The 26,436-nt window shown below is 46.3% G+C and overlaps 1 protein-coding gene across 2 annotated transcripts in view; it reads left to right on the forward strand.

Annotated features, from left to right (window-relative positions):
• Nucleotides 1-857: 857 nt before the first annotated feature.
• The window catches only part of MPP7 (MAGUK p55 scaffold protein 7), a 214,676-nt gene continuing 189,097 nt past the window's right edge, over nucleotides 858-26,436 (forward strand). Inside the window, exon 1 of one of the 2 annotated variants that reach the window (XM_080916754.1) lies at nucleotides 858-986. The gene's annotated coding sequence lies outside the window, so the exon portion shown is untranslated. Of the gene's footprint in view, nucleotides 991-26,436 lie in introns of both variants that reach the window. The other variant, XM_080916753.1, reaches the window with a different exon arrangement.

Here is a 26,436-nt window from a genome sequence, read left to right on the forward strand (position 1 = left end):
TCAGGGAGTCTTGCTATAATTCTGCCTACATATTATTTTATGTGTCGCATACATAATCTGGAAGGTTAGTCACATCTCAGTCATCCTGTGCTCCTTTCAAGGTTAATGAAGGCTGTAATTTGTGTACTTTTCCCTATCATAGATCAAGTCCCTTGCATATCTCCAAAGTTTTCCCTCATTACTTTTCTTAAAACAATGTTTGTTTCATTAAAAATTATGAAAGTAATACCTTCTCTGTAGGAACGCAGACAAGCAGAAAGGAATTCACTTCCAGTCTCACCAAAATCACCAAAGGCGAAAGCATCACATAGCTTTTTTTTTTTTTTTTTGACATCTCTCTGAATTTTATGTAGAATTAAAAATATATCTCAGCAGTCTCACTAAATTAATATGAAGTTGAAGATGGGATGTTATTCAACGAAAGGTCTTACAAAAGTCCAAGGTAGTAGGAGCTCGGGGGTGGAGGGGTGGGGAGCTCGTATCCTGCCCAGGGAACCCAGAATTCGGAGCTTTCTCCCGAGGTTGCTAGGCTACCGCACCTCACCCTACAGCCACCTGGGCCTGGGCATTCAAGGGCAAACACAGCAGCGGGTCGGGGCGGGGACGGAGAGGAGGAGCTACAGTGCCGCTACCAATAAGGGCTCTGCTATGTTTGCCCTTGCCAACCAATGAGAGAGCGCTGAGACGACCTTTCCTTAGGCAATGTATCTGCCGACTCCTAGACTGACTCTCCGGCTTGCTCTCGGCCCATAGGCCCATAGGCCCCGCCCCGCCAAAGCACCTCCCAGCGAGACCCCGCCCCCAACCCGCGAAGCCCCGCCTTCTGGAGCCTCGGGTCCCCGGGGCGGGGCCGAGGCAGGAGATGTGGCGGGTGCGAGCGGCTCGTTCATCCTGCTCTGCGGCAACCGAGCCCATCTGCTTCCCGATTGTCCCCAGAGGTGATCCGGAGCTGCGGAGCTCAGCGGCGCGTGGACTGCGGCTGCCGAGTAGGTAGGAGGCCCGGGGACTGAGGCGCCTTTCGCGGTCTCCGCTCCTGCGGCCGCGCTCCCCGCAGCCCCCGCCGGCCTCCAGGCACTTCGCCGGAGCACCTTGCACGGACGCGGGCGGAGGAGGCGGTGCGGCCGCGGGCGGACCCTGGGACCCTGGGGCTCTCTGGGACGCGGCGGCAGAGCCAAGGCGGGAAGACCTGCGGGAGAGGGGACTGTGGGGTAAGGACGTGCCAAGTAGTGAAAAGCCTCTTTTTTTTTTTTTTTTCCAACTCCCTTCGTCCGGAAAACGTCTTTACTTGAACACTGTTTAATGCAGGTTTCTTAGACTCTAGGCAGTGCGGAGTTCACGGCGTTCACTGAGATGTTGTTTGCCTTTTTACTTACAGTAGCCGGTTAGGAATTTGTTTGGGGACATTTACCTAAGTGACAAGTGGATCGAGCACAGTGACTGGTGACTCACCTTTGTCTGAGCTGAAGTGGGGAGGAACGTTAGGATAATGCCCGTGCAGGTTTGAGAATACTGTGGGGGTGGACCAGGGGTAGGAGAATTGTGGTTCTCTCCCCTTTGTCTCTCTGTCTCTGTCTCTTTCCCAGTCTCTCTCTCTCTCTCTCTCTCTCTCTCTCTCTCTCTCTCTCTCTCTCTCTCTCTCGCTCTCCTTTTCTTTTTCTTCTCCTCCAACCAACAACATTGAAAGAGAGAAGGCTTTATAAAAAGCAGTCTGTGGATTTTAGGCTTCAGGACTGCACCTGCTGTTCCTGTAGTAATAATACTTGAATACTTGGCAGACAAATCCTAGGCAGTTTGTCACGTGATTGGATGTTCTTAGGAAGCAATACCTCAAATGGTTGTTAACTTTCCTTTAACCTGCCCAGTCTGCCATATGTCCACAGGTAAGAAGAGCATCTGTGACGCAGTGATGTCTTTTGAAGTGCTGTCTCCTTGCCTAGGTGCACACAGGTTACACTTAGGCGTGTTTGCCTGTTACTCTTCCCGGGGAAGGCTGTACGAAGCATGGCCATTTTACAGTCGCAAGAACTTTCAGGTATTGCGAGAAGGAAATGATGGCAGGGACACTTGACAGATACTTCATTTGGAATCAGCTCTAGGCTCTAATTATTAAGCATGGTACAGGATCAGAAATAGCTATTTCAAGAAATACTGTCACTTAGTTTTTCCAAGCTACTAAGACAATTTGAAAGTTCCCAGAAAGATAATTTCCCACACAGGCAAAAGGAAACAGGCTTCATGAGACTCTATTAAAATGCTTTACGCCTGCACACCTAGCTCAGCTGTGCCTTCAGGAGTTTGGGGAATTGGTCTGAAATATAACCGAACTATCAGTATAAGGTGACCTTTGGGGAAGTCTTTACAATTATTGAAGGGTTGAAAATGTAGCAATCATTTTTTTTTTCTATTCAGCTATAACGACTCAAGCAAAAGAGTTTAAGGGTCAGTGTGGGCTGATGTCAGAATGGGGACTCTAGCTGACTAGGGTTTGTTAAAGAGATTAGGAACATTGACAGGTCTCATGACATTTCCCATTATGTTCTTACTATGAAGTCATTGTTTCTGTGTCTTATGTAACGCACCATTGTGTGTGTCAGGCTACATCTAGATGTAACGTACTTGTGAAATGTGCACGATAGCCTTACACAAGTGAGTCCTGCATTTCATCCGTCCGTCTGTCCCTTCCCTTTCTCTCTACCCTGACCTCTTTTGAAACAGGGTCTTTATTAGCCCCAGACTGGCCTTGAACTTGCAGCGATTCTCCTGCCTCTGCCTCCCGAGTGCTGCAGTTACAGACATGGGCTACTGGGTCAGACTCGCTCTTCCTGCCTTGGCGCTTTTACCTGACACTGTCAACTGAGATTCTGAAGGTTCCGTAACAATAAAAAACTCACATCTGTCATTCTTAGAGCCCGAAGTCCTTCCTCGTGTCCAGCTCTCCTGCATGTGGGAAATGTGGATTGTGACCTGTTTCTACTGAACCTCTCCGTCCTGTGTGTTTATAGATTTTGCAGGTTTCCACAAAATTATTTAGGATAAAACACGAGTCCCACTGGAGGCTGCACCTGGGCCACTGCTGCCAGCCTCATTCTTTTATCATTATTTGTGCTCTTGCTGTCATTACTATAAACACTTCAGTGATGAGGAGGCACAGTGAACGACTTCACTTACTTTTATTAAGTAAGCTTATTTGGAAGGGCAGGATAGTTTCACTTAAAGCGTTGAAATTTCGAGTGCTTTCATAATAACCTGCACTGTGGGCTTCCTGGTCCCTCCTCATGGTCAGTGACCCAGACCAGACGGAAGATTTATTGCTCTGTGTGTGCACAAGCGTGAGCCTTCAGAAAACGGCTAAGCTTTGCCGACAATTTATATAAACAAGGACTGAGCTATTTGTGGGTATCTTGGCTTTTCTTAGGCTTGTTCTTTGAAAGATGTGGCCAAGTGTTTATGGTAAGGCCGTGTGCCACTCACTGTAAACAGATGCTTAGGTAAGGTTTCCCTCCAGGTTTGTGAAAGTATTTTTCCTTGTGCAGTTACTTCATACATTTTTTCCCCCCTAAGGAGAAATGAATAGGCATTTTCCTCTCTCTGGTGACTGGAGCTGCTAGCTGGGCTTGCCGTTGACTGTGTTGCTTTTTTATTAGTTGTTGCAGAAGGGGTTGAGTAAACCTCTGTCCTTTGGATAAAGCAGTTCTTCTAGATAAGCTGGGGAGGACGGCCAGGTACATTCTTCATCAGCTGTTAGGAACGACGGTAACTGCAGTCTGCAGCTGCTCGGTCTCCCCATCCTTCCCTCACCTACAGCTAAATCCGGGGATGGGAAAACATGCCAGGCACAGAGGTCAGCTGCTCTTGACTGCTTTTTTACCCCCAGACATGGGTTGTCCTAAATCATTTAAAATTGCATTTATATATTCATCCATACCACTTGCACGTGCTTGCATATACTTGCACGTGCTTGCACATACTTGCCATAGTGAGGGGTAGAGGTCCGAGGAGAAGTGGGGCTGCTTCTCCTTATGGGTTCCACGGACCCAGCACAGGTCCTCAGGCTTGGTGGCAAATGCCCTTATCCATTGACCATCTCATGGGCCCTGTGACTTGTCCTTCTTTGTCCCTAGTGTGGCACAGTCAGAATAAAGATTAGGCATTCCCCCCTTGTTTTTGGGAGAGAAGCTGATGAGAATTTGGGGCCTGTGGGCAGCGAGTAAATAAATTCACATTATTTTGAAATACGCACTATGTCACTTGTACTAGGACTAGACCCTATATCTAGGTTTTTCAGAGTTGTGATCGTTTCACCCTTCATGCTAAGTAGGCCAGTGATGTTCAAACCCGAAGTCATCTGTAGATGTTGTGCTGCTGACACATTGTAAATCACTGACTGCATCACAGACGAGATACAAGTATGGCGGACACAGCCCTGCAGTCTGAGAGATGCTGATTTGAATCTCAGCCTTGTCATTTCCTAGTGATAGTGCTTCAGGGCGGTTAACACACACACACACACACACACATTCACACATACACATTCACATACGTGAATACATAAATATATACATCACACACATACACACACACATTCACACATACACTCACATGTATACATAAATACACACACACTCATACACATTCACACACATATATACATAAATATACACATCTCACACTCACACATTCACACACATGTATACATAAATATACACATCACACACACATATACATAAATATACATATTACATACAAACACTGACATACACATTCACACACATATACCACACACACAGATACACACACACACACACACACACACACACATCCCACTTTGCTCTTCTAACTCCATTTGGATCTCCAGCTTCATTTCTGTTTCCTCTGCCTCCTTCCTCGTGAGTCTGGTTAGTGCTGCCTACATGTGTGTGGGTATGACGTCATACACTGACAGTGTACCAGGGGCCATATCCCTGGAGAAAACAGAATCACCCCTCATGCACAAGCTCCTCAGCTTGGGGTGGGCCCTTGCCAGCCCCTTCCCTGTTCCTGTGGGAGTGCTGATTGGCTTAATCCTCAGCAGGTCTTTCTCATGACTGCAGTGCCCTGCCATTGCCTCGGGTTTTCGCCTCTGACGTGTGAATATCAGAGTCTTACTGTTGGTACTAAGCGAACTTTCATGCTCCTAGAACTGTGCTTAGCAGTGTGAAGAGCATGCAATAGGGTTGGCCTTTAATCACAGAAAGCTGTTAGGGTTTGAAACAGCAAGACACCCAAGTCTTAGAAATGGAAGGAAGATCCTTAAAGACTTATCCCTATTTCCCTGCATTGTGGAATAATGTGTGAACTCAATTACTGCTTCTTGACACAGGAGCAATTTTTAGGAATGGAAAATACTCATATTAGAGGTGCCTCTCTCCAATGCTGAATTCATTTGCTAGAGTATTTTGGACTCACAGTTAGTCTTGTGGCCCGGCCTTAATACACCAGGTTTTGTGTTTGTTTTTGTTTTTATTTTTTTAAAGGGATGGACTCATTATGTTTTGTGTGTATGGGTGTATGAGTGTGGGTACATGTATGTATAGGTGTTCATGTATAAACGCGGCTCTTTGTGTATATTGTGTATGTGTGTTCAGGGGACAACTTGGGGTGTAGTTTCTCAGGAGTCATCTATCTTGTGTTTTGAGTGGTCTCTCTCTGACGTGGAGTTTGCCAAGTAGGTGGGGCCAGCCTGGTATCCACCTGTTTCCACCTCCCGTGTTCTGGGATTCTAAGTGTGGGGCAACCAGACTGGCTTTTCTTCATGAGTGCTGGCATTGAGGTCTTCACACGTGCACAGTCAGCACGTTATTGATTGGGCTCTGTCATTAGCACTCCCCGTGTTCCAGGAGGCCAGCCTGGAACACTCCACCTATATGTTTCAGTTTCCTAAATGCTGGGATTACAGGCATGTGCCTCCAAGCTAGACATGTAACAGGGTTTTTAAGTTGGCTCATGAGTGAAATTATAGGAAAATCCTGGCAATCACCTCTTGGTCACCTCCGACCTGTAGTACCATAGAACTGCACTCCATTGACTTTGAACGCAGTTCTTAGGGCTACAGGCTTGCCCTGTGTCTGATTAATTTCTTCCTGCAGATCTAAGCACCTCTACCTCTTTTTAAGGATCTTCTGCAAAGTAGAATCCCTTTCTTCATGATGGCTACAGTCCTTGTTTTTATTTCCTATGTGGTGGATACCATACACTCACTTTATGTGCTGTGTCCTCATCAGATTGTAAACTTTGACATCAAGGAAGTCACCTTTGATACTGGGACCCACAGCATGGGGCAGGGTGACTGGCATGTGGGGATTAGTACCTGTTGTTTAGATGGAGGATATGGCTTGGGCGCTTTGCTCCCTCTCCCTTTTCTGTGCATTGTTGGCACTCAGGTAATGCACAGTTTGTGAACGTTGTTATTACAGTTCATGGAGAGAGTGTCAGTACAGTCATCACTGTTCATGGAGAGAGTGTCATCATTGTCATCACTGTTCATGGAGAGAGTGTCAGCACAGTCATCACTGTTCATGGACAGAGTGTCAGTACAGTCATCACTGTTCATGGAGAGAGTGTCAGTACTGTCACCACTATTAATGTAGAGTGTGACACTTGTTTGAGATCCCTTTGTTTTTCTGATTGTGGCTGTCTGTTGCACTGTCCCCCTGACCCTGACTGCTGTGAATGCTTTGTTGGAAGCACTGCTGACTCAGAGCTGGGCTGGCTGTCCTGGCCTTACTCCCTCACCAGCTGCCGTTTCCTTCTCTCTGCAGCTTCACATTTTCTGACTTCATAATTTTTTCCAATCTAATGCAACAGGTGGAGCCACCCAGACACAGAGAGGCCAGCACCCTTATTTGTAGGTTTCTGGCTGCAAACACAGTTATGTGTTCTATCTTATGCTTGTTAACTGAGTGGGGTTCCCATTTACCATATTTTCTTGATTTGGGCATGTGTTAATTTTTACTAATTTTTCTACTGGGGTTTCTTTCCTACCTTTCTGTCCTAATTTATAGACATCACTTCCTCCTTTGATTTCAGATGCTTCCAGTATCTTTTTCGCTGGAGCTTAGTTCCTAGCACTTAAAAAAGTTTTGTTTTACATCAAAGCTTCTTTAATATTCTGTTCTGAACAGAATCGTCATTTTGGTATCCACCCTTTTCCCCCTCCTTATATCTTGTTTAGAAAATATTTTTCCTGAAAAAGAAAAAAAAAGGGCATGTTTATATATATATATATATATTTAAAGTGGCAAGGTTAAGTTTTCCCAGTCCCAGTTATAAAATATCCAAGGGGGCGGTGAGGCTAGTTCTGACCTGTCTCCACTCGCCTGTGGTTCGGCTCTCAGTTCTCATCATTGTGTTCCTCTCTGACTCTACACTGCTTCTGAGTGAGCTGTCACTGCAGTTTGTAGGTGGACGGGAGGGTGTGTGTGTATGTGAGTGTGTGTGAGTGTGTGTGTGTGTATGTTTGTATGGTTGATAATAGGAGCAGACATTTAGAGAGCCAAGTGCCTCCACTGTTGGTTTTACTAGGAAAGTGTGCATAGCATTTTTTGGGGGCCTGGTGACTTCTTAGTATTTCTTTAATAGTTTCCCAAGCACCATGTGTGTTGGGACGGCTTTGCTTCTGGGAAGAATTTCCAGTTGAGGTTAACTGCTTGCTTAGTTTCCTGAGAGTCCCCGTCCGTGGCTGATGCTTCTGGCTCTACATTCCTTGGTCTCCTGGGCCTTCTGCCTTCTACGGCTGCTGGATTGCTTGCAGCCTAGTTTTTCTTTTGATTAAATATTTTCGTTTAAATTTTGTGTGTATGAATGTTTTGCCTGAATGCATATCTGTATGCTATGTAGATTCCTGTGTCCACAGAGGCCAGAAGAAGTCATTGGAGGGCATTGGATCCTCTGGAACTGGAGCTACACGCAATTTATGAGCCACTCACAGTGTGGTTTTCTGGGAATTGAACCTAGTCCAGGGCTCTTAACCACTGAGCCATCTCTAGTCCCAAGCCTGTGTGTGTGTGTGTGTGTGTGTGTGTGTGTTTACATTAAATGTGCATAGTATTTGTTAGTGTGCATCATGAGCTGTACATCGCTATATATGTAATACAGTACGACATTTTAATACCTCAAAAAAGTAACTTAAACATACCAGTAGATATTTATTATTCTCTGTGGGGGATTATTACTACACAGCAGGTAAAAAAAATTCATAAAATCATGTACTTAGGATGATTCTACTTTAGCAATAAAAAGCAAGTTTATGTTCATGTAAAAATCTCCTGGTTGTTTATAAATAGCCTTTAATAAATGATTGCTATTAATGTCCGTGTTCAAAACAGCTCAACAGTAACTTTAGTGAGCATTAAGATTATAAATGAGCTACTTTGGAGTGACTGTTTTCCTGAATTTTCATAACATTATTTTTAAAGAAGGAGAACAGGTTTAAAAACAACTTTAATAACCAGGAGTGGGAAGAGAGCAGGGCATCCTAGTTAGATTTAGAAGTCTGTCGGGGGCGTTTTCTTGATTTTATGACTGGTGTGGGGTTTCCCAGCCCTCTGTGGTAGTTCCTCCACTAGGCCGATGGTCCTGGGTTGTTGTATAAGAAAGCAACCAGGTGATTAGGAAACCTGTTGTGAGATTGTGTCTTTTCAAAACAATAGGAATGCTGCACCTAGATACCTCACCGATATGGCTGCTTTACACAAGGCCAAACAATGGGAAGAACAATAGACAATTCTTGGGAAGGATTATTAAGAAAAGGAGAATCAGTCTTCCCCAGGGAAGTTATCCTTCCTGGGAAGCCACCCCCTAAACAGTGTAGTCACATGCGTACAGGTTGTACCAGACAGGTGCAACACACTGTGGGTTTATAGTTGTGCATTTACATCTGTGTAACCCTGACAACTTTTTAAAAAGGTTGTGAATTTGAGGTGGAGGAACATGTTAGGGATTTGAGGGAAGGGGGAAATGATGTAATTACATTTTAATTTAAAATAAAGAAAATTAAAAAGGAAGGCCCAGCAAGCCTGGGGAGCCAGTCAGTAAGTAGCGTTCCTTTTTAGCTCTCTCTACTAGGTTCCTGCCCCAGCCCTGCCCTGGCTTCCCTTTGTGATGGATTACAATTGTAAAGCTGAAATAAATGCTTTTCTCTCTAAGTTGCTTCTGGTTATGGTGTTTCTCGCAGCAATAGGAACGCTAAGGAGGCCAGGTAGTGAAAGCAGACCGACCATATAGTCCATGGACGGCCTTGTGCTAACTGCCCCAGCCACTGTCGAGTGTGTGTGTGTGTGTGTGTGTGTGTGTGTGTGTGTGCTCACCCCAGCCCTCCTAGCTTCCCCCACACTGCCACAAAGAGATCATCCTCAGCTGCTCCCCCTGACGGCTGGTGGGTAGTACTTATGGTCCTTTACAAGTCTCAACTTTTAGTGTTTTGTTTCGAGGACAAAGCAGAGAACAAGGTCACGTCTGAAGGCTCACTGGACGAAGCGTGGTCTTGGTTCCATCATTACTTTGCATAGGCTTATTCGGTTGTCTGTCTGTCTGTCAATTTTGGGGGGACCAATTCTGTGAGATTGATTCCAGGGCTTCATGCACGCTAAGCACATGCTTCTCTGCTAAGCTACACCCCCTTCTTTGGATTAAAACCATTTTGACACACTGAGTGTCCTGAAAAGTTTGTAAGGCCCCACAGAGTTCTCGGGACTCTTTGATATCAGGCAGCTGATAGCACCTTTGGTCAGGACACTTCAGGGCCATCCCCCCTGTTTATCTGTCTCCCCACCAAGGTGCTGACCCAGACCCACCCATTCCACTAACTGCTGCCACCTCCTACTGCTGCCTTTTGACACATCTCTGCTGTATTTCTGCAAGTGAAATTGTTTTTTTTAGGACATATGTGTATAGTGTACATGCATGTTACATATGTGTATACAAGTGTGTGTGTGTGTGTGTGTGTGTGTGTTAGCCCCAGGTGACTTTGGCTCACTGAGACAGACACTCTCAGCTGACCCATGAGCTCAGTGATAAGGCTGGTCTCGCTTGTCAGCTTGCTCTGCCTTTTGCCTCCTCTGCTGAGATTACACTGAGTAGCCACAGCCCCCTGAAGGGAGTTTAGAATGGCAGGAAAGACTGAGTGTCTGGCCCGACCTACCTCTAACCCATGCGATGGTCACATTTGTTGTGGTGTCACAGTGCACTTCCACAAGATCTGCTACTGCACTTAACTGTATTCACGGAGCTCGTAGGATGTGGTGCTCCTTTGTTGGAGACATTGTGATTCTATCAGTGTGGCATCTTTGGTAAGAAAAGAAAAGCTCCAGGGCATGTTGCCACTTGCGTTTGATGAAGGTTCAGTACCTTCTGTTTTACCTCCAGTGAGTAGCACTTTGATCTTTTTGATTTGATGTCTACTTCTTAGCAGGACTCATACAGGTGTGCGTTTCTGTTGCATGAAATGTCCTGAGCACTGTGGTCATCGTGGCCTGCATCCATCCTCCGACTCCCAGCAGGCTGACATTTCAAACACCAGTCTCGTTCTTTCTGAGACAGTTAGGAGAAAAAAAAACTAAGCTAAATATTTGAAGCAATTTAAAATTCAATTTCAGCATTATTAATTGTTCTATTAGATTCAAGAACACATCTGCTGTGGATGAATGAGCTAAATTGGTTTCTACCCAACAGTTGTTTAGAAAAAACGCCAAGCTGAAAGGACACTGGATTCTAGGAGTCATTTGAAAAGTCGATTTGCTGGGGTAACACTTCGGTATGTTTCCTGAGTGACAGTAGACAGACAATGGAGAAAGGCTGCACAAACTCTTTAGAGAATGCATAAACATGGGAAGCTTCTAGAATGTGAACTTCAGAGGGAGGCAGATGCTGGAAGCTAGAAAAGCTAGACCTTCGTCATGGGGAGAAGGATGCCGGAGGAGGGATGGAGAACTGAAGAGATGTGGGGGTGGGGTAGGTTTCTGGGGCCCAAAGTATAAATAGTAGTTTGTGATTCTCTGGGAAGTAGCCAGGATCTGAGGAACGTGTGGTAGTAGCTTGTGACAAATATCTTGGTATGAGGTCATTCTTTTCTTTCCTTTTAAAAAAAGATTTATTTATTTATTTATTTATTTATTTATTTATTTATTTATTGATTGTATGTGAGCATTCTGCCTCACACCTGAGTTCCAGAAGAGGGCATCCGATCACATTACAGATGGTTATGACATGGAGCTGCTGGCCAGCTGCCCAGTGAGATCATTCTTTAGTGACACACCTTTAATGTTCCTTCAAGGGAGGAGGTCCCAGGTAGCTGAGTTTCTTTTGAGAGACTGCATGGATCAGCTGAAAAAACTTCTGAGGGAGGCACTCCTGCCCAGCATGTGTCGGGGAGAAACCCTGGGCTCAGGAATTAGGACAGCAAGCATTTGCTTTCTAAGTTCCGGCTCTGTTAGTAGGAACATTTGTCTGTCACAGTGAAAGTAGCATCATTTATTTGGAATAAAATAAAAATAATGGTTTGAACCTCATAGGGCTGGTAAGGGAAGAGAAAATAGAAACATTTTTTTGGTCTGAGAATTATATATAATTATCCCGATAAGTGTAATACATTGTATTTCCAGATTTGAAAATATGTAAATATTTTTGTCTTTAAAGTACTTGCAGAATAATAAAGTAAAAATGAACTTTAAGTTCATATACATACACACCATATTTATGTGTGCATGTAAGTATGAATAAACAAAAATATATGTATATATATGCCCAAGGCAGAATCTCACTTTAGGGTCCTGGCTGTCCTTGAACTGCCAATCTTCCTCCTTTGCTTTGTGAACTCTGGGGCTCTAAGTGTGCCCACTAGGTGCCCTTGTGACTGCTGGGGTTCTAAGTGTGCCCACTAAGCGCCTAGCTACTGTCTTGATGCTGAGATGATAGGTGTGTTCACTGTGCCTGGCTGTTCATATTCCTTTGCCTGACATTCCAGGGGGAAAATGACAACCCGCCTTCTCCACTCCTTGCAATGCCTCCTTGAAACGTTGGTTGAGGTGGATCAGAACTTGTGATGTTCAAGGTTCGGTGGTAGCTGTTTGGGTGGGGCAAGCCGGGTGCCTCTCAGGAGCTTGTGCTGGAACCAGAGAAGGGAAGCAGACGGACTCCGTCTGCAGCCCCACATTTCGGCTTGCCTGTTCTCTAGAACAGGTTTTTCCACGCTGGGTCAGACCTGTTTTCCCACCCTCCCAGATTCCTTCTCTTAATTTGAGTGACTGCTGAATATACAAGTATTTACTTCCTAGATGGGGGAGATTACATGAGTGTTCTTGAACCCCTTCTGGGAACCAGTTACCTGGGACCTGTTACACTGGTTTTTCCTCTTCATGTTTTTCCAGGCAGCGCCCTCAGCAGTACTTACAAATGATCAGCACGCCAGTTGACTGCTGGTCCACCAGGCTGTGCTCAGTGTTTTCAGCCCGAACGTTTCCTGTGCAGATATTAGTAGCTACGGCGAGTTTGATCAGACTTTAGCTGGGTAACCAAGTGTCCTATTTTTGCACAGAGATTAAAGTATCCTTTAAGATGTGAGAGGTAGGCAAAGGCTGGTATGTGTGGATTTGGCCACAGCTGGGCAATGCTGTGACAGACTGTAGCCGTAGATAGAATCTGCTACGTGTCTGTCCCTTGCTGTAGGCCAGGGGTTGTGTGGGGCAAGCTCTGCCAAGGTACGTGCTTGTAATTCTTCACGTCTCTTTGATGTTGTCCTTTCATTTTACTAATGGAAGGATTGCGTCATGAATCTTATAACTACTGCTCAGGCCAGGACGGGAGCCTAAGTGACCCACATGCCACAACAAAACCTGTGGGTGCGAATGGCACACCCCCAACACACACACACATACATATACACACATACACACACACATACACACACACACAGAGGTGGGTGAGAATGGCACACCCCCCCCAACACACACATACACACACACATACACACACATACACACACATTCACACACATACACACACATATACACACATACATACACACACACACATACACACACACACACACAGAGGTGGGTGAGACTGGCACAACTGAATTCCAGTTGGACCCCCACACCTCCAACTCATAGCACATATTTTTTGAACAAGTCTGTGATCTTTATTCCTTTGGATCCTGATCCCCATCTAGACAGGTGCACAGCACACCCACAGTGTCCGGCCTCCAAACTCTTTCTACCAATGCACACAGCCTAATATTAGTCTGCTCCTGAGAAGCCTCGAGGAGGCACATAAAACTCACGCTGCAAGCATGACATTGTTCTGCATAAAGCTTGCTTCCCGGCGTGTGAGACGGTGCGAGTTTTGATGCGCTCCTGCCCCTTAGCGACACTCTAGACTTCACTTTGAGGCGTCTGTGTGTAGAACTTCACAGCAGTGCCGTATCAAGGGAGCTCGCCGGTGTTGCACAGGTGGACAGATGGTGTTGACTGGCTGACTGTGGAGTCAGAGGGAGGGACAGGGATGCTCGTGGGGGTTTGACCAGTGCTGATTACAGCAGTGGCTTTGATGGCTGAATGGTTGTGCCTTTGACGTCTCAGTTTCTTCTTGGTGTCACTTGTTCTGTGAATTGCTCCTGTCCGTTAAGTGGGACCCCTCCCCCCTTTTTTTGACCTGCTTAGTCAGCGCTCCTGCTAATTAGTCTGCGTTTATCCCTTGCCCTAGGGATTTTTTTGGTTCCCTTACAGTACCTGCTTGTCAGCCCACTGAGCTCTGGATCTGTAGAATTTGAATTGGCAGTAGTCCCTTCCAGACCTTGAATGTCTGAGTTAGAATGTGTTATCGGATCTGTTCTCCCTCTAGAGCTAGTCATGTGTCATGCATGTCTGGAGAAGGGAATGTTCGTACGTTGACAGCCAGTGCTTAGATCAAGGTCCCTATTTAGATGTAGAGGCCCAGAAGCATTCTGGAAGGTCACTGGCTTTGTTGGCTCCCACAGATGTGGCTCAGGGGGCATGGTTTTCTCTGCCCCTTGGTTCCCAGTGAAGTGTGCTTCTGCCCGAGATAAGGCCAGGGAAGACATCATGGGTCTGGTAGATTTCACGGAACTTGCCCTTCTGCTGACGAGAACACAGCTTCACCCAGGCCAGACGCTTCGCGCTGAGGAGAAAGAACTTGATATTCTAGTCAGAAACTGTTTGCAGCCCTGCTGTGTTCTGTAGGCCTGCTGCCATGACTTCCTTGTGGAGTCAGTGTCTCCTGGCCTAGCCTCCGACTGATCACCTTAAGGCTACATGTCCCAGTGATGAGAAGTGCACTGTAAAACTGACCCTGCAAACTGTGGCCTCATGAACCTTGGCGAGTGTGGTCAGCTTTTCCTTCCTGTGACACGTTTCTGAGTCGGTCAATGTGCAATTCACAGAGGCAACACATTGCTGTAGGAAGGAGAAAGAAAGAATGGGATCCTGCTGCCCTCCACAGGGGCATGCTCTTGATGACTTGAAGACCTTCCCCTAGGCCTTAACCACCACTACAACTACCTACTACTGCTGCTACTACTAACTATCACTACTACTACCACTACTACTAACTACCACCACTACTACTATTACTACTACTACTAACTACTACTGCTACTAAACTACTAACTACTACTGCTCCTACCTACTACTGCTGCTACTACTAACTACCACTACTACTAACTACCACTACAACTACTACTACTGCTGCTGCTGCTACTACTACTACTGTTACTACTACTACTACTACTAACTACTACTGCTACTAAACTACTATCTACTACTGCTGCTACTAACTACTAGTACTAACTACTACTACTAACTACCACTCCTACTATTGCTACTAACTACTACTACTACTAACTACTACTGCTACTACTAACTACCACTACTACTAACTACTACTATTACTAACTACTACTACTACTAACTACCACGACTACTACTAACTACCACTACTACTACTAACTACTACTACTAACTACTACTACTACTACTACTAACTACTACTACTAACTACTAACTACTACTGCTACTACTACTAATTACTACTTTTCTTCTCCTTCTTCTAAGATTATTTTATGTATGTGAGTACACTGTCTCTGTCTTCAGACACCAGAAGAGGGCATCAGATCCCATTACAGATGGTTGTCAGCCACCATGTGGGTTGCTGGGATTTGAACTCAGGACCTCTTAACAGCTGAGTCATCTCTCCAGCCCTACCTAGGCCTTACTTCCAAGGTTTCCATCTTTTGATAGTGCCGAGTTCAGACTGTGGCTTTCGCACACAGACATTTGGAGGGCATTCAAGACGCAGGTGATTATTTCCAAGCTTCAGTTTTCTTCTGTGAAACAGGCCAGTGACTGAACCCACTACAGAGGAAAGGCAAGGGATACAGTTAAATACTCCAAAGTACTGAGCATAGTACCTACGTGAAGCAAGGCACCAGAAGTAGTGATTTTTATTAACTTAATTCTCCTTTCTTAAAGGTGGCTCCCTCCCCATCTCTATTACGGGGTCAGTAACCAAATGACTTCTTTATTATAGTGTTTCCTCTTGTCCTTCTTCCTCCTTTATGACTGACACTTAGACTGGCACTCACGGCCTCATGTCTAGATTGCAGTCTGCTGCTCAACGACCTTTCACGAGTCTCCTGGGAAGCAGACAGTCACCCTCCCTTTTTGAGATGGCCACAGATTCTTTAGATCTGTCACACAGTTTAAACTGCAGTGCAATTTAGAAAAGCCAAGGTGAGGGTGGGGGATGGGGGAGTGGGGGGCTTCCTGTTGCACATCTCTGGTTTTTGTTGTTGTTTGCTTTTGTTTTAGAGTCTCATGTGGCTCAAACTGGCCTCAAACTCACCGTGTAGCTGAGGATGACCTTGAACCCCCCCCAATTCTTTTGTCTCTACCCATCCAGTGTTTAAACTGTATCATCCACACCTCCTCGCCCATCTTTTTCCCCATCCATGTTGTGTAAGTTGGCACCATGATTGCTTTGCTGAGTATGAGCCTATTTGTCTCATGGGACCATTTTGTCCTTGTTATGTGACCTTCACTTTGTCTGAGCTGATGGTGACGTGGGAGGCAGCAGTTTATTTTTAGAAGTTAAATTGCGTAGAAGTTTTATGACTGTCCAGTAATCCAGAGTGCTAGGATAATGATTTCTCATTCACTAGCCCCGTTGAAATGAATTCTTTGCCTTGATAGTTGAAGCTGGCTCTGTGTTACTGCTCTGTTTGTATCTAAAGCCTAAGAGCACATAGCACTGGGCCAGTGCCTGTCTCCTCCAGGTGCTCAGAGCCTCTGGCTGGCAGAGTGGGGTGCAGGGTAGCAGCAATGCTCTCCTTGTTCTTGCTAAGCCTGCTGTCCTGGTCACCTGTTTCTCATCAGCTGCTGTCCTGGTCATCTGTTGTCCTGGGATAGGTGTGGCCAGGTCACCTGATGTCCTGGGACAGGTGTGGTTAGGTCACCTGATGTCCTGGGACAGGTGTGGCCAGGTCACCTGATGTCCTGGGATAGGTGTGGCCAGGTCACCTGATGTCCTGGGATAGGTGTGGTTAGGTCACCTGATGTGCTGGGATAGGTGTGGCCAGTTCACCTGATGTCCTGGGATAGGTGTGGCCAGGTCACCTGATGTCCTGGGATAGGTGTGGTTAGGTCACCTGATGTCCTGGGATACGTGTGGTTAGGTCACCTGTGTTATGCAAGAACATTAGTAAAGCACATACCAGCTTGCCAGAATGATGCATGTGTGTAATTCCAGAACTCAGGAGGTAGATACAAGAGGATTATGAGTTTAAGGCCAACCTGTGCTACATAGCAAGATTTTGTCTCAATAAAAGAAGAGGTGGGGGCGGGGAGAGAAGCAGGACTGCTTGAGCTTTGGTTTTGTTACCCCAGTTTCTCCATTCTTTGTCTCAAGATAATAATGGCAGTCCTTAGGAATAACTACCATGGCGAGGTCTCGGGATTTCTTTGGGTGACCACGAGGAGGCTTCAGAGTAACAAACTGAGAGAAGGAAAAATCAATAAAAGCATCTTAGAAGTCAGAGATTTTTACCTTTATTTTAATCCTTAGTCTTTTTCTTGTATTCATGTTTAAGTGGCTATGACTTAATCACTTTAGAATTAATTTCTGTGTGTGTGTGTGTGCGCGCACACACACACACATCTTGGCATATATCTGGAGATCAAAGGACAACCGTGAGCTTCTTCCTTTCACCATGTGTCCCAGGGGCCAAGCTCAGGTCACAGCGCTGGCTCTACTCACCGAGCTGCTGCCTACTTCTGTGTCCCCTCAGGGCCATGCTGTACATTCTAAGAATGTGCGAAGACAGAAGGCTGGTTCAGGAGAATCTCACCGACGGAACAGCTTACTGCATGCTGCTGGCTTTTTAAGGGATTTCAAAGGGAAGCCGGAAGTGGCTGGAGTGAGGGATGGGTAGTTGGAGACTCTGGATTTCCAAAATTTCTTTCGTGGCTCCTTCCTTTGTGAAGCATCCTCTGGGCCTCCTCAGGGGTATAATGAAGACCCTGTTGTAGATTAATTTTGGGAGGTGACACCAGAATTCCAGTTGACAGTGGCAGCAGCCTATTTCAAGAACTCTGCTACAGGTCGGAAATAGAAACTGGATGCCTGGTGAGGAAGCCCTTTCTCTGCCTGTCCTAGGGTAACGAGGCAGGATACCCAGAGACAGTGATGAGGAATTTGATCCCTTTCTTGATAAAGGATGACAGTCAGCAGCAGTGAACGCTGGAAGGAGTGCCCGCCCTGTTGGCCCGCCCTGTTGGCCCTCACTGGATATCAGTGGTCGTTAACGGCTTGGTGTGGTTATTGAAGTCCACTCTGTTCCCCTTCCTCGCTCTGTTTCTCTTTCTTCCCAGAAATAATTGTGCATAGGAATTAGTCTTTCTACTTAAAAATGTTTTGATAACTCTCTCTCTCTCTCTCTCTCTCTCTCTCTCTCTCTCTCTCTCTCTCTCTCTCTCACACACACACACACACACAGTTTTATTGTGTTGGCACATTATAGCTTTGCATACTTGTGGGGTACAAAATGATGTCATGAGTTTTAAACACAGCTGAACAACTAGTTCATCACCCCCAGACCATTTGAGTTCTGCCCCGCAGTGGTGTCTCTCGGTACTGCTGCAGGAGTCCAGCGTGTTCCCTTGTAGAGTTGAGGCAGTGTTTCTTTGCTGGTTCCCTCCTGGGCCTCCTTGGTTTTGGGATGCAGACCACAGTATGTTTGGTGACCAGAAGGACATGCCACACACAGCTTGTCACTCTCTCTTGATGCCCACTAGCCAGCTCATTAGAAAACACAGCAGCACTTTCATGTCTGAATTTGTCTGTAGCTGTCTTTGTGTGATTCGTTATGAACATGTGTAGTTTACAAATCGTTACTTGTTCGTATGCCCTGAACTGTTTGGGACTGAAAAGCTGATGCAACAGTAAACTCTGAGATCTCCAGGTTTGGCTGAACTTGTCATACGCTTTCGCACACTCAGTACTTTCTGTTCCACATAGGCTATAGCGACATTGCAGTGAACACAGCGTGGTCTACAAGGGCTGTGAGGAGGTTGCAGGGCTTTTTTTTAACTTCAGCAACACACAAAGTCTTGTTTCTAGAAACTTCTTCTGTGGAAAAATGATATGGTATCCATTTCTCTTTCTCTCTTTTTCTTTTTAACTAGTTAGTTTTCTATGTGGAAACTATGTCTGTTGGATTTAAGAAATGAACACAACCCCAAAATGAGTTGTTAATCCCACAGATGTGAGGAGAAAGACCACCATGGCCAAACTTATTAAAGCAAGCGATTTATTAAAGCTTTTCCTCAAGTACTCAGCCTGTCTCTCCCTAAAGAAGGGCTCAAGGGGCGAGCATGGTAGATAGGTAGTAGAAAGGTGTTAATAGTTAGGGAGTAGGGGCTCCAGATGGGGGATTAGGAAGGCAGGCGGACTGAGTCACAGGAGAACACAGCACATCAAGTTGGTGGTTAAGGTCACAGGTCGGGCAGCGCCCAATCCTTGAGAAACAGGTTTAATTCAAACAGGAATGAATCTAATCAATTTTTTAGTATAAGCCTAAAATGGAGTCCTGCTGGTTTATCAGAGCATCTATTAATATTTGTCTAGATACTATTGTAACCATGTTTCCGCTTCACTGAGCCTGCTTCCTAAAGGGTTAATTACCCAAAAGCCTTCTTAGGACTGAGAAGCTTCGGAGAGGAAAGCAGCCTTGGCTGCCTTGGAAGCTTCAGCTCCAGAGACCTACCTACACCCCACCCCACTGGGATCTTCCACTTCCGGCCTACACCCCACCCCACTGGGATCTTCCACTTCCGACCTGCAGAAAGAGTCTTCTGCCCAAACTTCTTCCCTTGTGCGTCTGATAAAATGCCACGTGTGCTGTCTTGCTTCTGTGGAGATACTTCTGCCCTTCATTTGTTCTGAGTAACAGAACAGTTCTGCTTCTGCGGCTGTCTAACTGCTTTTGAATATTTCTCTGTCACCTCCACCACTTCGGACCTACCGTTTGGGAGGGGGTTTTGGGGCCTCACTCCCTAGTCTCTTTCTCTCTGATGACCAACTCTGGTTCTACGACATAGTCCCTAACCCTTGAGGACATAAGTTAACTTCTCTTGGACAATTGTCCTCTCTTTAGATAAAAGTTACTTATGTCTAACTTTTAGATGTGCCTTATATGTGTATCTGTACATACATCTGTCCTTACATCTGTCCATATGGCCACTTTAAGGGTGTTTTTGACCACTACAGCCTCTTTAAAAGTAAACAAAGGAATAGATGAGTTTTTCAGTATCCAGGTCAGGGATCCTGTTCTGTCCTCTAAGTTAAATACTGCTATCCTCTTACCTTCAGCTGTGGATGGCCTAACATGATAGCGTGGGACTTGTTAAATGTTAATAATGCTCCTTCATGAAACAGAGGGGATGAGCAGGCTACCCGCTGTATGTAGACAAAAAGGAGAGCAAGAGAGAGCCAGAGAGCGCCCTGTATATGTCTACAAAATGTCCTCACAAATACTGTGTGAAAACTTTTGGGTTTGACTGCTTCTGGGTCACCCACACTCCCATCACTAAGGCCCTGCCCGTTCTCTATATTAGATGCAGAAAAGCATTTCTGTTTCCCAGGGTGAACTTTGATGAACTTGGACTTTAGTTTGTCGTCGAGACCTTAGGAGGAGGAGCAGACATTGCTGAGTTCCTTCTCACACAGGGAGAGCAGTCTCATAACAGATAGTAAATTCATTTGTTAGTCCTGCTGTGTCATGTGATACTAGGTAAAAAAAAAAAAGGTTATGAGGACGGAAAGGTTGAAATTGATTTTGGTAAAGGATTTCTGTATGAAGATTAAATTGGATGGTTGGAAGTTTCCAGGATGGGGGAAAACATCTGTTATTTCAAGTTACAAAGGTTCAGATAACTTATTCAAGGCATTTGAAAGATGAGATCACACGATATATGTGGTATTAGCATTTCTAAGATTGAGCTCAACAGTTACGAAAATCCAGGCTCATCAGATCACTGTGCTGATTAGCTTGCATGCAGCGGGTCTCTCTTAATTGGATCTGACGACTTGTTTAATCTTGTTTTTAAAGACTTATTTCTAACTGAAGGATACCATGTGTGCCTGTGTGTGTCTGTGTGTGTGAGTTCCCATGGAGGCGGGGCTACTGGCCATTGTGAGTCAGACTCTAGTCTAATGCAGGAGCGGCATCCACTTAACCCCTGAACCATCTCTCTAGCCCTTGCCCTGTTTTCTTAGCTGTTTGCGTATTACCTGGAGATTTATACTCCCCAATTTGTGGTTTGGGGGTAGAGAGATGTCACTAGACAAATGTGTTAGCTTTTCAAGTAAAACAGATACTTAAAAAACAAGATCCAAAATGGAGACACATGCTCCTTACTTCCTACTTTGGGGACCAATAGGCTTCTAAGACTAGACTTGTCTTCAAATCTCAGCAGCCCTTTTTCACCTCAAAACCTCCTCCCCCTAACTTTGCACTGTCTTGAATTATAATCTTCCATGTTATGGCTGCCAGCTTAGGATGCCTAGGCTCACCTCATGTGTGCCTTCGGTTAACACCCTCTGCTGTTCAGTTCTGAACTGTTGTCACATAATCGGCTCAGAGACCTTCCTCTTCCCGACCTGTTAGGGCGGTTACGGTCTAAGTGACCTCGAGATTGTAAACATGTCTGAGATTCAGCACCTGAGCATGTCAGCTGAGGCCTGGTACAGGTGTGGACTTAAAGACCGAGGCTTGCACCGATCCTGTGGAGTCAGGTTCCTTTCACCTGCTTCTGTTGCTCTTCAGGTCCTGGTCCTCAGAGCAGTCAGCTGCATCCTGGTAAAAACAGCTGTTGCCCCAGCACAGCAGTCTCTGCTCTTTAGCTGCCCTCCCTTCCCTTCAAGCCCATGCTCACTCGATGTTGAGTCCGGGCAGTTTCCCGTGGTACCAACACCCATCACTTTTCACGTGGTCCGTGAGTGCGGCTTCTGAGTGCGGGCGTTCATCTTTTTCCAACGTTTCCTTTTGTTCTTTGCTGGTTCTGTCCCCGTGTTTTTGGTGCTGGAGATTGAGTGTGCTCCAGCTCCTTTTGGGGGCTTTGGTTTTCATACTGTTTATCCATAGTGACACGCCCCAAGCCCCACGTGATCTTTGACTGAGGCAGGTGGCTTAAGTGGGGCGGGGGAGGAGGATGTGTGAAACATGCCACATGTTCATATATGAGAACTTAAATACATTTTGAAACGAGAAGAAAAGCCAACCAAGCAAATAGCCTCTTTTACTATTAAATGCTTTCTTGACATGCATGAGGACCACCCAATGCACGTGTCCGCAGTGCCTTGGGTGGTCCTCAGCCTCACACTCTCCCCTCCTTTCCATCTCTGTCCCCTCGCTTCCAAAGACCCCTTTCCCCATTTTGTCTTGTGTCCCACGACTGGATTTCAGCATTGCTCTCTGTGTGGCTTTGGATTGGTGCTCTCTACCGGAGCCTGGCGGGCACACTCCTTTTTGCCTCATTTATTTATGTGGCGTTGATTCAGTGATTAATCGTGCACATACATGTAAAAGATTTTTTTCCTTACTCTTGTTCTGTAGCCAGAGAGCAGGAAGCCGAGGGTCATGCTGAGAGTTGTCCGACGGTAGAATATAATGGCGGTACTGCAGACACAGGGGGGACTTGTTCCGGGTGGATTACGAGATGACCGGACAAGGCGACTGGGTGTGAGAGGGAAGGAAAGTGCACTTACCAGGAACTCTAAGGTTTGCGGTTTGGCGTCTGCATGGTGGTCATGCCTTTGCCGGAGGCTGTGCTGACAGATTGTCAGCTTTAGGACTTAGCGGAGACAGACCCAGTTTTAAATATGTTGAATCAGAGGTGCTGGTATGCTGAGGGGGCATGCCACTTGGATAATGTGGTGGGCCTGGGGTAAGGCTAGAGATGTCAGTGTGAAGGTGATAATCATACCTCCCCTCCTCCCCCTCCCCTCCTCTCCCCCTCTCCCCCTCTCCCCTCCTCCCCCTCCTCTCCTCCTCTCCCCCTCTCCCCTCCTCCCCCTCCCCTCCTCTCCCCCTCTCCCCTCCTCCCCCTCCCCTCCTCTCCCCCTCTCCCCTCCTCCCCCTCCCCTCCTCTCCCCCCTCCCCCTCTCCCCTCCTCCCCCTCCCCTCCTCTCCCCCTCTCCCCCTCTCCCCTCCTCCCCCTCCTCTCCCCCTCTCCCCCTCCCCTCCTCTCCCCCTCTCCCCCTCTCCCCTCTTCCCCCTCCCCTCCTCTCCCCCTCTCCCCCTCTCCCCTCCTCCCCCTCCCCTCCTCTCCTCCTCTCCCCCTCTCCCTCCTCTTCCCCTCCCCTCCTCTCCCCCTGTCCCCCTCTCCCTCCTCTCCCCCTCCCCCTTCCTCTCCCCCTCTCCCTCCTCTCCCCCTCTCCCTCCTCTCCCCCTCTCCCTCCTCTTCCCCCCCCTTCCTCTCACCCCCAGAGTCTTGCCATGTAGCTCATGCTGGCTGGAACTCACCATCCTCTTACCTCTTGAGAGCTGGTATCTCAGGCCATGCCCCAACGTTTTCTGGCTCAGCAGTACCTCAGGAGGCTGTCTTGTAAACACCTTAGTTGGCTGATGCATCAGGATCCACTGAATTTTTATTATTTGAAAGACTTCGGGCAAACACTTTACATTTGTTAGTCTACTGATGCTTTGGATGGTTGAAGGTCATGGGACAAAGGTCAGGGGAGACCTGGTAACTAGAGTGAACTTAAAATTCTGTGTGTGCGTGTGTGTGTGCGCGTGTGTGTGTGTTCGTGTGTGTGTGTGTGTGTGTGTGTGTGTGTGTGTGCATGTGTTCCTATGTTTGTATGTGCTCCTATGTGTGTGCTGGACCAGCTGGGGTACAGCATTTACAGGAGGCCCAGCTTGTTACATGGATACTGTGAAGGGAACCTCAGTCCCCATGACTGTGCAGCAAATGTTCTTACTGCTGAGCCATCTCTCCATGTATGTATGTATTTTGTATGTATGCATGTTTATAGTGCCTTTTAATGAATATTCTGAAATATTTGCCTCTTTATTTTTTATTTATTTTTGTTTTAGGAATAGATAGCTTTGTGAGCTCTTTGTGTTTCCCTTAAAGCTAGACACACGAACTGTTTAAATTAATACTTTTTTTTTTTTTGTTTTGATGTTGCTAGAGCTAGAACTTAATTCCTGGCACATGCTAGGCCAGCAATCTTCCACTGAGCCAAACCTCAAGCCCCAAATAATTCCTTGGAAAAAAATTCACACACAGGGCCACTGCGGTCTGAGGGCTGAACTGGTCTAGTCCACAGCACTAGCTACAATGTTGCACTAAAGACTCTAAGAAGGGGGCGGGGGCGGGAAGCCCTGCTGAGCAGATCAGGCTTTGGCTCTAGAGGAAAGGGACAGTATACTTGTGTCTTGAACGGTAGCCCATTCTGTCACTGCTTCAGAAGTGGCTCAGCTGCCAGGACTCATACATCCTCCTCACCAGGTTTCAAAGTCCCCTTTAAAAGCTTGTGGCTCTGTGATAATTGTTACACACTCTTCCCATTAGTACACTCAAGTCCCACTGAGCATTTAAGGACAGCAGGACCGGAGCCCAGTAGATAGTTGACTCATCAGACACACATGTACCTGGTTTTCCTCAGTGGACTTCCAGAAGGAAGTTGGAGTTGCAGGGCCATAATTGCTTTCTCTATTTTGCTTTATTTTAATTTTTTTTACAATTACAATAATGTTTTAAAAACATTTAGAGCAGCGATTCTTAACCTTCCTAATGATCCTTTAATAGTTTGTCAACCGTAAACTTATTTTCATTGTTACTTCGTAATTGTAATTTTGCTACAGTTAGGAATCTAATGTGTCTTGCTCCACCCCATAGGGTCAAGACCCGTAGGTTGAGAACCACTGCTTTAGAGTCTCAGAACCATTGGCTTCTGAGTAATTGATTATAGCCACGCATGGCATTCTGAGAACTTTTGCCAAATGAAGGGTGGTTAGTGGTTTAGGGTTTGGTTTACTTGCCTTCCTTCCCTGTGTTGAAAGCTTCCTGTTTGGGACTTGCTCAATGAACCTGGAGCCTGCACCCTTTCAAGTGTGCTGGCCCCTGCGGCGTCTTGTGTCTGGCAACCAGAAAGTCTGAATGGAGAAGACACAGTGAGTGAGTTTGGTGAACTCTGACACACTCTAGAATCCATCTCTGGGAAGAGAATGTCAGGAGGAGCTGTGTAGATCAAGTAGGCCTGTTGGGGGGTTAATGGATGGGGGAAGGGCCAGAGCAGTAGCCGGCACCATTCCCTGCTTTTAGGCCCCGGAGTGTGTGAGCGGAGAGAGGCCTGAGTGCACTTCTGTTCGCTCTGCCCATTGGCACACGTGTGGAAGCCATTCTCCCTTCAGTGTTGCTGTGAGTTCCTGGGATTGACCTCAGGTCACCAGCCTCGGGTAGTAAGTGCCTTTACCTGCTGAGCCCTTTTGCTGGTCCTTCTCCTCCCCTTACTTCCTGCCCGCTCCTTTTCCTTTCCCATCTTCCTCAGCGTTACTTATCTAGTCTAGGCTAGCCCATAACTCATGCTACACCTGCCTCAGGCTTCTAAGTATTGAGATTATAGCTGTCTACCATGATGCCGAGTGTCCTAATCTACCTATTCTTAGAACCAGCTAGTAGGATTAGAATGTCCTTCTTTTAGCCACCGGAGGTCCCCGCAGTCAGGTGAGGACAGTTGTATGCAGATGAAGTATTTTCCCATCAGAGTCTCTCTTTTTTTAAAGATTTATTTATTTATTTATTCTATGTGAGCACACTGTCACTGTCTTCAGACACACCAGAAAAGGGCATCAGGTCTCATTACAGATGGTTGTGAGCCACCATGTGGTTGCTGGGAATTGAACTCAGGACCTCTGGAAGAGCAGTCGCTGCTCTTAACCGCTGAGACATCGCTACAATCAGAGTCTCAACAGTCTCAACTATACAGAGAAAACTCTCTTTACCTACAGTGTGTGGAGTCATCAGGACAGACGGTGTAAAATGATGACATTTGACCTTCCTGAAGTCCATCTGTGTGTGTTTGATTGGTACCATAGCAGTTTGTGAGGACCAGTGAGATTGCTAAGGTAGGATGCTAGCCTCACAGACGGGCAGTTTTAAGAGATGCTGCGGGTCTGTCTGCCACGTCATCGCTGTGTGTGCAGGGAGTGGGTATCAGATGCTGAGCTTTTAATGGTTATCGCTTTTCCTAGCCGTGCAGTGCTTAAAAACATTCCATTGTGATGCACTGAGGAGAGCCTCCCCTTCTCAGCAAAGAGTTCTGCAGTACACTGAGAATGTCGTGGAGAGGTGCCAAGGTGTCAACCGTGGCTGGTCACTTCAGGCATCGTATTTAACCTGTGTCTGAGTGTCAGGTTTGTAAAGTGGTTATGGAGGGAGTGTGTTCATATAGCTGAGGTGCTTAGAATAGCTGTGTTTGAGACAGGGTCTGGCTGCAAAACTGTGGCTGTTCTGGAGCTTTCTGTCTACCAGGATGTCCTCAAATTCACAGGAATCCGCCTGCCTCTACCTCCCAAGGGCTGGGTTTTAAGGGGTGTGCCACCATACCCAGCTCTAGACCTGTTTAAAAAAATATTATTACTTTATGTTTTTAAAAAAATATTGACTCTAATACAGAGACATACTTTTTATTTGTAATATAAAAATAAGGTATTTTGTTTTCTTTTAACAGAACTCCATTCCCTTTTAATAATACCAGCCTGCCATGTCTTTTTGCCCTTCTTCAGGCGAAGGAAACGTCACCTTTGTGTTTTTGTTACACAGGTTAGTTGCTATGCTTTGTTCCTTAGGGCAAGCTGATGGAGCTGGGGAATGGTCTCTTCAG

Source organism: Micromys minutus (assembly GCF_963924665.1).
Source record: "Micromys minutus genome assembly, chromosome: 5".
Classification (NCBI taxonomy): domain Eukaryota; kingdom Metazoa; phylum Chordata; class Mammalia; order Rodentia; family Muridae; genus Micromys; species Micromys minutus.